At 34.6% G+C, this 7,898-nt stretch overlaps 1 pseudogene; it reads left to right on the top strand.

Annotated features, from left to right (window-relative positions):
* Positions 1 to 3,281: 3,281 nt before the first annotated feature.
* On the top strand, positions 3,282 to 4,033 carry LOC107019022 (annotated as a pseudogene).
* Positions 4,034 to 7,898: the final 3,865 nt, after the last annotated feature.

Here is a 7,898-nt window from a genome sequence, read left to right as displayed (position 1 = left end):
TCTAGGATCTCGTGATGATTGTGTTAATGACTGTAGGTTCACTAAAGTGATAAATGAGAGGGTTTCAACCTGAAATTTCAGTGTTTTGCACCCATTTTCATCTATTTTTAGTTTGGAAAACCCCTGGTGTGTACTTTTAAAGAAACTTTTCATGTTGAATCATTTGGGTAAGTCCTTGTGACCCTAAAACATCAATTTCCTATTATCATGCATGGGTTTTAACATCAAAAATTGGGATTTTTATTGACAAAGTGAAATGTTTTTCAAAAACTTGAGTTCTAATTTAAAATAGTGATTCTAAACTTATTTTAACCTCTTTTCCATAATAGTTTGCATCAATGACTTCCATATGGCTTGGGTATCATTTTCAAGAAAAGATTTATGGATTCAAACTTCTTTTTAGAATGTATTTTTGGGTTGATATGACCCATTTTCAAACTGTTTCATATGAATGTTGTTATTTATAGAATCTTATTTTGATTAACTCTTTGATCAGGTTGTGTGGATTTTGACATTGTTCTGGTAGGAAAATAACAAGTCCCGGATTAACTTTCGATTGAATTACGGTAAGTGAACTTCTAAATCTTGTAAATGACATGTAATCTTATATTTCCCTTCCTAATACGTGTTCAGGAGTAATAGGAATTAAGTGATGAATTCAATTACTCCACTTGCTTGATCTTAATAAACGAAAAGGGGATTCAATAAAAGGGAATGTGTTGATAGTTGTATTTTGGTGAATTGCCTTGATGTTGATCCTAAATTGTTAACTGATGAAATGCTTTGATGGCATTATTGTTGACTGGAGTTGCTTAAGTCTATTGTCTCTTGCTCATTGTATGAAATGGCCTATTTGTATTAATTCTTGTATATTGTGATGAGACATGTGGTAATAAAGCCAATGAGAAATAGTTCCGATTGGTGATACTGTGCCAATAGGAAATGGTTGCCGTAAGTTACATTATATAAAGATAATGAGAAATGATTTTGGCTAGTGATATTATATTGAATGGAAACGAGTTAGTTCAAGATTCAATAAATTTTAAAGTGAAAATATATTTAAAAATTATTATGCCATTACATAGTCGTAATAAATGGTAGGTGGACGAAGATGTTATGGAAAAACGCTCCTACAAGAATTTATAGACAAACATGTAAGGTGTGTTTGGTATTAGAGAAAATGTTTTTCAATTTTCTCATCTTTGGTTAACTTAAATATTTTGAAAATGCTTCCAAATAACCTATTTTTTTCTCAAATTTAAGGAAAATGACTTTCTTTTAAAAAAGTAAGGAGGACAATGTTCAAAATCATTTTGAACCTCACACCTCTACTTTTTGCCCTAACTTAAGTCTCGAGTACGATTTCCAAAACTAATACTAGTTTCGACTTCATATTACAAATTCAAGACCCGATTCTTAATCTTAATTTGAGCCCTAACTACTGTGTTTTGGATTATGTCAGTTCACATCTCGAGTTACAATTAATATTTGAATTTTGGATTGAGTGTAAAGATTGAGTCTAGAGGTTAAGTGTCATGAGCAGGTCGAGTCTCAAATTAGAATTAGGGTAAAGGGTTGGGTCTCAAGGTCGAGGTCAAGGTATGGTCTTAGGAAGATTTTCGAGTTAGGTATTGGGTCTCAAGTTGAGGTTAGCTTTCAGGTTAGGGTTGGATCTTGGGCCTCTATCAGGGTTGGATATCGGGTCAGGGCAAGTCATAGGTTGGGTATCGGGTCTAGATCATGTAAATTATGGAAGTGGGTCTTAGGTCAGGCGTCAAGGTGGAGATCAATTTGCGAGTTCAGTATCAAAGTCTCAGGTAGGGTCTCATGTTTTAGGATCAGGGTTGAGTCTTAGGTTTTAGGATCAGGGTTAGGACTCAGGTCAATTTTAATCTTGCGCTGGAGTCGAGGTAAACGTTTGGTGTCTAGTTTATTGTGACGGTCGAGGTGGTGTTTAGTATATATAGTCTCAGGTAGGGTGTCATGGTTGGGGTCAAGTCTAATTCAGGTCTTACGTCGAGTGTCATGGTTGGGGTCAAGTCTAGTTCAGGTCCCAGGTCAGAGTCAAGGGTAAAATCTTAGGTTAGGTGTTGGGTTGGATCAAGCATTAAGGTAGGTTTCCTTTTTAAAAGTTAGGTCTTGAGTTGTATGTTCGGGTAGGGAGTCGAGGTTGGGTCTTCGGTTAGGATCAAAGTGGAGGTCAGGGTCGGTGTTGGGTTTGGGTTTTGGATCACGTTCAGGTCAAATTTGAAGGTTGGGTTTGGGACTTGAGTTTGCTTTTCGGGTCGAGGTCGAGGTTATGCTTGGTTCTGAGGTCTCAATTCATGTTTCATGTTCGGGGTCGGGTCAACTACTGGGTCAAAGTTAAGGGTCTAATGTTGGGTTGGGTGTTGTTTCGAATATAGTGTCATGATCAAATTCATTTGAAAAGTTGGATTTTAAGTTGGATGTTGGGGTAGATAGTGAGGTTGGGTCTTGGGTTAGGCTTGGGGTCGGGATTGGGTCTCGGGTAAAAATCAAGTTAAGGTGTTGAGATTATATAATAATTTTAATGTAAGGTCTCTAGATAGTTTAGGTATTGAACTGAGTCTTGGGATCGTACCTGTATTCATGTCATGGTAAGGTTTGAGTTCCATCTTATGTATCAGGTCTCATGTCGGGAGTAGGGGTTAGGTTTCAGATTGAGTGTCGGGGAAGGTGTTGAATTGATTATGGGGGTTAATTTTAAGGTCAAAAACTATTTTTCTGAAAAATTTACTTTCTACTATCTATCCTAAAATAAAGATATTTCCTAAAAAATATTTTTCATTCACTAATCATACACTAGAAATGTTTTTTAAAAAATATTTCCACTAGACTACCAACCATGAAAAAATAAGTTAAAAACAAACTTATTTTCAGATAAAATATTTTCTAGGAAATTGCTTTTTATGAAAAACATGTTTCTTCATACCAAACACACCCGTAATCTAGTCAAAGATATGTTTTGCAAAACATTTAATGAAATAGAATATTTTCTTTAAATTATAATCTAGTCGAAGATATATTTCACAAATCATTAAATAAAATAGAATTAATTTTAAATATTTTTTACCTTAACTCTAATATTTATAACATAGTAGTTTTATAGAAAATTATAATAATGATAATTTATTCCACCTGCTTGTGAACACAACAATTTAAATAGACATCCTTTTTTTTTAACTCATTTGCAAAAATAAAATAAGAAAAAGTTAGTAGGGCCTCCAGAAAACCGAGCCATAGGACAACAAAAGTATGTCATGTCGATAGAGAACACCCTCTCCACCGCTGGTCCCTTCGTTCTTACCGATGCTACAACTGCAATGATGCCTTTCATATAGCCCCCACTGTTGGCGTTAAATCCTCCTTTCGTTGCCCTCGTTACTTTCATTGCCACTTCCTCCCTAACTACACCATTGACAATCATACGCCGATTTCTCAACATTTACCTTTTGATGATTTTACCCTTTCCACCACCAATTTTGTTACTCTTGATTATTCCGATTCTGAAATAGAAATCGATGAGAATGATGTCAATGATTTTTCATATGAGTTGTTTTACTCAACTCAATATGAATTGCTTAACTCAACTCATGCCCGTTCTCTGACTCATAGATCATTTTTTGACTCACTTCCGAGTGTGAAAATCGATGAATCATCAAAAAATTGTTTGATTTGTATGGAGGAATTTGGAATTGATACCAATGTGAGTCAATTATCTTGTATGTACTTTTTCATAATGATTGTATTGTCCCTTGGTTGAATCAGTGTAATACGTGTTTACTATGTCGGCAAAAATTACCGAAAGGAGATAAAGATGAAACTGGAAAGGACCTGCAAGTCACTTTGAATGGTGAAATTGGAGGGTAGAGAATTTCAAGATAACATTGTTATTCTAGAATCAACAGCATCATCCTTGGGTGATGTTGGTGAGGATGATGATGATCTTAGAGACATGGATGTGAACGAAATGTGTGATGAAGATGGTGATATAATGATTATTGAAGCTTGAAATTTAAAAGAAAAACATATTAATATTTATATAAATATCTTTTTGGGTATGATTTTATCTATACTATCTTTATCTTTTGCCATAAAAGATTGAAATTTTAGTGGGAAGTGAAGTGTTATATAACACTCAAAATGTTGAATATTCAGAGTGTTTAGGATAAACATAAATATCGAACTTTTTGGATGGAAGACACATGATGCATTGACCAAGTAAATACCATAAATATGTTGATATTGTTTGCCCATATAATGATTTGAAATGACTTAATTATGGGCGGTACTACTAATACACAGATAACCATATGAGTTAGTATATGGAGTTTACCCCATTAAAAGGGTCCAATATACTTTATCAAGGTATAAAGGTTTATCTATGCTAATGTTGATCCACTGAGCTAATGTTGATCCACTAAGCTAATGTCTATAAAGACTAGCGATTCTGCCTAAACTAATGGGAGACCTATTAAATCCTATGGTGACATGTAGTTCTTGAACTTAGAGATTGCAACAAAAGAACCCAACAAACATTGAAAGTTAGCTTCCAATCCTAACTCTGCTCGATGCTAAGTAAAACTCCCATGGAAACATGCAAATAACCAAAGACAATAATAATCTGATAATAGTGACTTATACTAATAGCCAGATAAACTAGGTAGCTCATGAATCCTAATTTAAGCTAATAGTTTCTATTAATATTAGAGAAAAGACATAAAGTCACCATCGAAGTTGTCCCATATTTGCATAAAGACACCTAAACTTTTAAAGTTTCCTATCACCCCACCAAACAACTATATATCGTTGTAAATTGACCATTTTTACCCATTCCATCGTCTATGTAGTGCGCGTGTTGCTCACTCTCTAGGTAACCCGACCCGACCCGACCCTTTTTTTAAAAGAAAATTCGTGAACTCCTTTTCATTTCATTTCTCAACTTTTCCCTAAAATCAAAGGAAATACACAGTGTTGATTTGACGATAGTGTTGTTGTTGACAATCTCGTTTTTGATCATTGTTAATCGTAGTTGAGGTGTATTTGTGAAGATTCTTGGAGATTGAAGGTCTAATAAATTAGGGTTCTAAAATCTTCACTTTTTTTCGATTATTCTAATTTTATGGATTATTATAGTGTAGAAGTGTTAGAATCGACCTCCTACAGTTGCAATTGTTTTGATATTTTTGAGTATGTTGGGTAATCGACTTAGTTAGTGTAGGGTATTGTGTTATTGACGTGCGACTGTTAGTGATTAGGGTTTTGTGATTGTGTTTTAGGTTAGGTTTAGATGTTATCCACTTAGTTCAAACTTATTATTTGTCTCTTATACATTTGTAGAATTCAATTTGTACATTATCAACTGCTATTGTTAGTGTTTTTATTCTGTTAGTACTGTTAGTTCTCAATGTTAGTTCTTTTTTCTACTTTTGTTAGTTAGTGTTTCTGTTGTTGTTGTTTGTTAGTGATTATGTTTGTTGTGTACAACTTTTTAGAGTTAGTTATTGAAATGTGTGTTTAATTCTGTTTGTTGTTGTTACATGCTTTTTCAGGATGGCTTTTACTCTGATAACTTTAAGATGGTATATTGGGGGGGGGGGAAATAGAATTTGGTCCACCACCTAAATATATTGGGGAGCATGTGACAGAATTCCTAGATGTAGATGTTGATAGGATGTCTTATTTTGAGTTGAGGGACAACATAAAGGAACTAGGATATACAATAGATTGTGATTTTTTCATCAACTAGGATGGGTTATTGGTCCTTGTTGATAATGATAATGTTATATTTGACCTTATCAATATGATAAATGATGGGGATACAGTGGAGGTGTATGTTTTTCATGGGGTTAGTAAAGCTAATCAGGCCCCACTTGAATTGGAGTTTGTCCCCCATGTGACTGAAAGTGCAGTAGGTGAGGAATCTTTTAATGAGACTTCTAACCCTAATAATCAGCCTCCTACTTCTACTTTTCCTTCTATCCCTACAATTGGTCCTTCTGAAACTTTCGGCACTACATTTGAAGCTCAGTCTTATACTGTGCTTCCACCATCTCCTTCTATTGTGTCTCCTTCTTCTACTGTGCCTCCACCATATCCTTCTATTGTGCCTCCTCTTTCATCTGATTATCCTATAATAGATAATGATCCAACTGATGATGAAGTGGAAGACTAATCAGGATCTGAAGGGGATACTAGTGAAGATACTGAGGTTGACAGTTATGTTCATCAAGAGTATGTAGATATAAGGGCAACCAAGAGGCATTTCAAAAGGTCACAAAGGAGAAGTAGGGGAACTACTTCAGATTAGATTAATGTTAATGAGAAAGGTCCAGATATAGGGTATGATAAGACAAATAATGGTATTAGAGAAATCTTAGTTGGTAAGCTAGGAGGTGATGAACCTTATTATCTAAGTGATGAAGTTCCTAGATTTGAAATAGATGGTGAAGACGTTGATTAAGTAGTGCATAAACCTTTTAGGAGGAAGAAAACCCCAAATAGAGTTGTGTTTGATACAATTGCTAAAAAAAATTGTTTGGGAAGTAGGACTGGTTTTTGGAACTGTTGAAGAATTTAGAGTGGTAGTTAAAAGATATGCAATCCAAAAACATATTCAAATTGGAAAATATGTAAATGAGCCTGGCAGAGTTAGAGTGAGATGTTGTAAAGAGAGTTGTCCTTGGTTGTTGTGTGCAAGTAAGGATAGAACTAATGGAGATTTCATTGTTAAAACATACAACCCTATCCATAAATGTTTGACACCAACTCATAACTACCTGTGCAACTCAAAGTTTTTGGCCACCAAATACAAAGAAAGAATAACTCAACAGCCAACATCAGCATTGTCTTGTTGCAGGACATTATTAGAAAGGAGTTGGATATTAATGTTGGTAGGACAATAGTGAGAAGAGTTACGACTAGAGTGTTACAAGAGATCATGGGTGATCACATTGTGGAGTATGGTTGGATTTTTTATTATAGAGATGAAATATTAAGGAGTAATCCAGGTAGTACTTGTGTAGTGAAGGTTGGAGAAGATTCTGAAACTGGGCAGAAATTTTTTGAAGGATTTTATGTTTGCTTCAATGCTTTAAAGAAAGCATTTTTTGGAGGTGCTAGGAGGTTGATTGGTTTTGATGGGTGTTTTCTTAAAGGTGTGTGTAAAGGCCAGTTGTTAGTGGAAGTTTGTAGAGATGGAAACAACCAAATGCTCCCTATTGCTTGGGCAGTTGTTGAGGTTGAGAATCAGTATACCTGGACATGGTTTCTTGAACTAGTGAAGAATGATCTTTAACTTGGAGAAGGGCATCAACTATCCATCATTAGTGATATGCAAAATGTAATTACTGATATCCATCTTACTATTTTATTGTTGTTGAGTTTTGCACTTTAATTTATTCTTTTTCTGTTATGTTGGTTTGTTAGGGACTAGAAATTGTTGTGGATACTTTATTGCCACTTGTTGAACATAGGAAATGTGCAAGACATGTTCTTGCAAATTGGTAAAAAAATTGGAGAGGAGTTAAAAGAAGAAGAGTGTTTTGGAGGATTTCTAAATCCACATTTGAAGCTCAGATAAAGGACAATATAGAGACAATGAGGAAATTAGGACAAGAAGGTTTGGATAATATTTTATGGTACAATTTGAATACACGGTGCAAGAAGTACTTTGATGAATATAGCAAATGTGATGTTGTGGACAACAATATGGCAGAAAGCTTTAATGTTTGGATATTTTCTGCAAGGTATAAAACCATCATTACAATGCTTAAGGAGGTAAGGGTGAAGATGATGAAAATAATTGGTGATTTAAGAGAGTTCTCAAACACTTGGATCACTGATATATCTCCTAGTCTTTGAAGATATTGCAAGAA

The sequence above is a fragment of the Solanum pennellii genome, chromosome 1 (assembly GCF_001406875.1).
Source record: "Solanum pennellii chromosome 1, SPENNV200".
NCBI classification, from domain to species: Eukaryota; Viridiplantae; Streptophyta; class Magnoliopsida; order Solanales; family Solanaceae; genus Solanum; species Solanum pennellii.
This window is presented reverse-complemented; position numbering and strand designations above follow the sequence as displayed.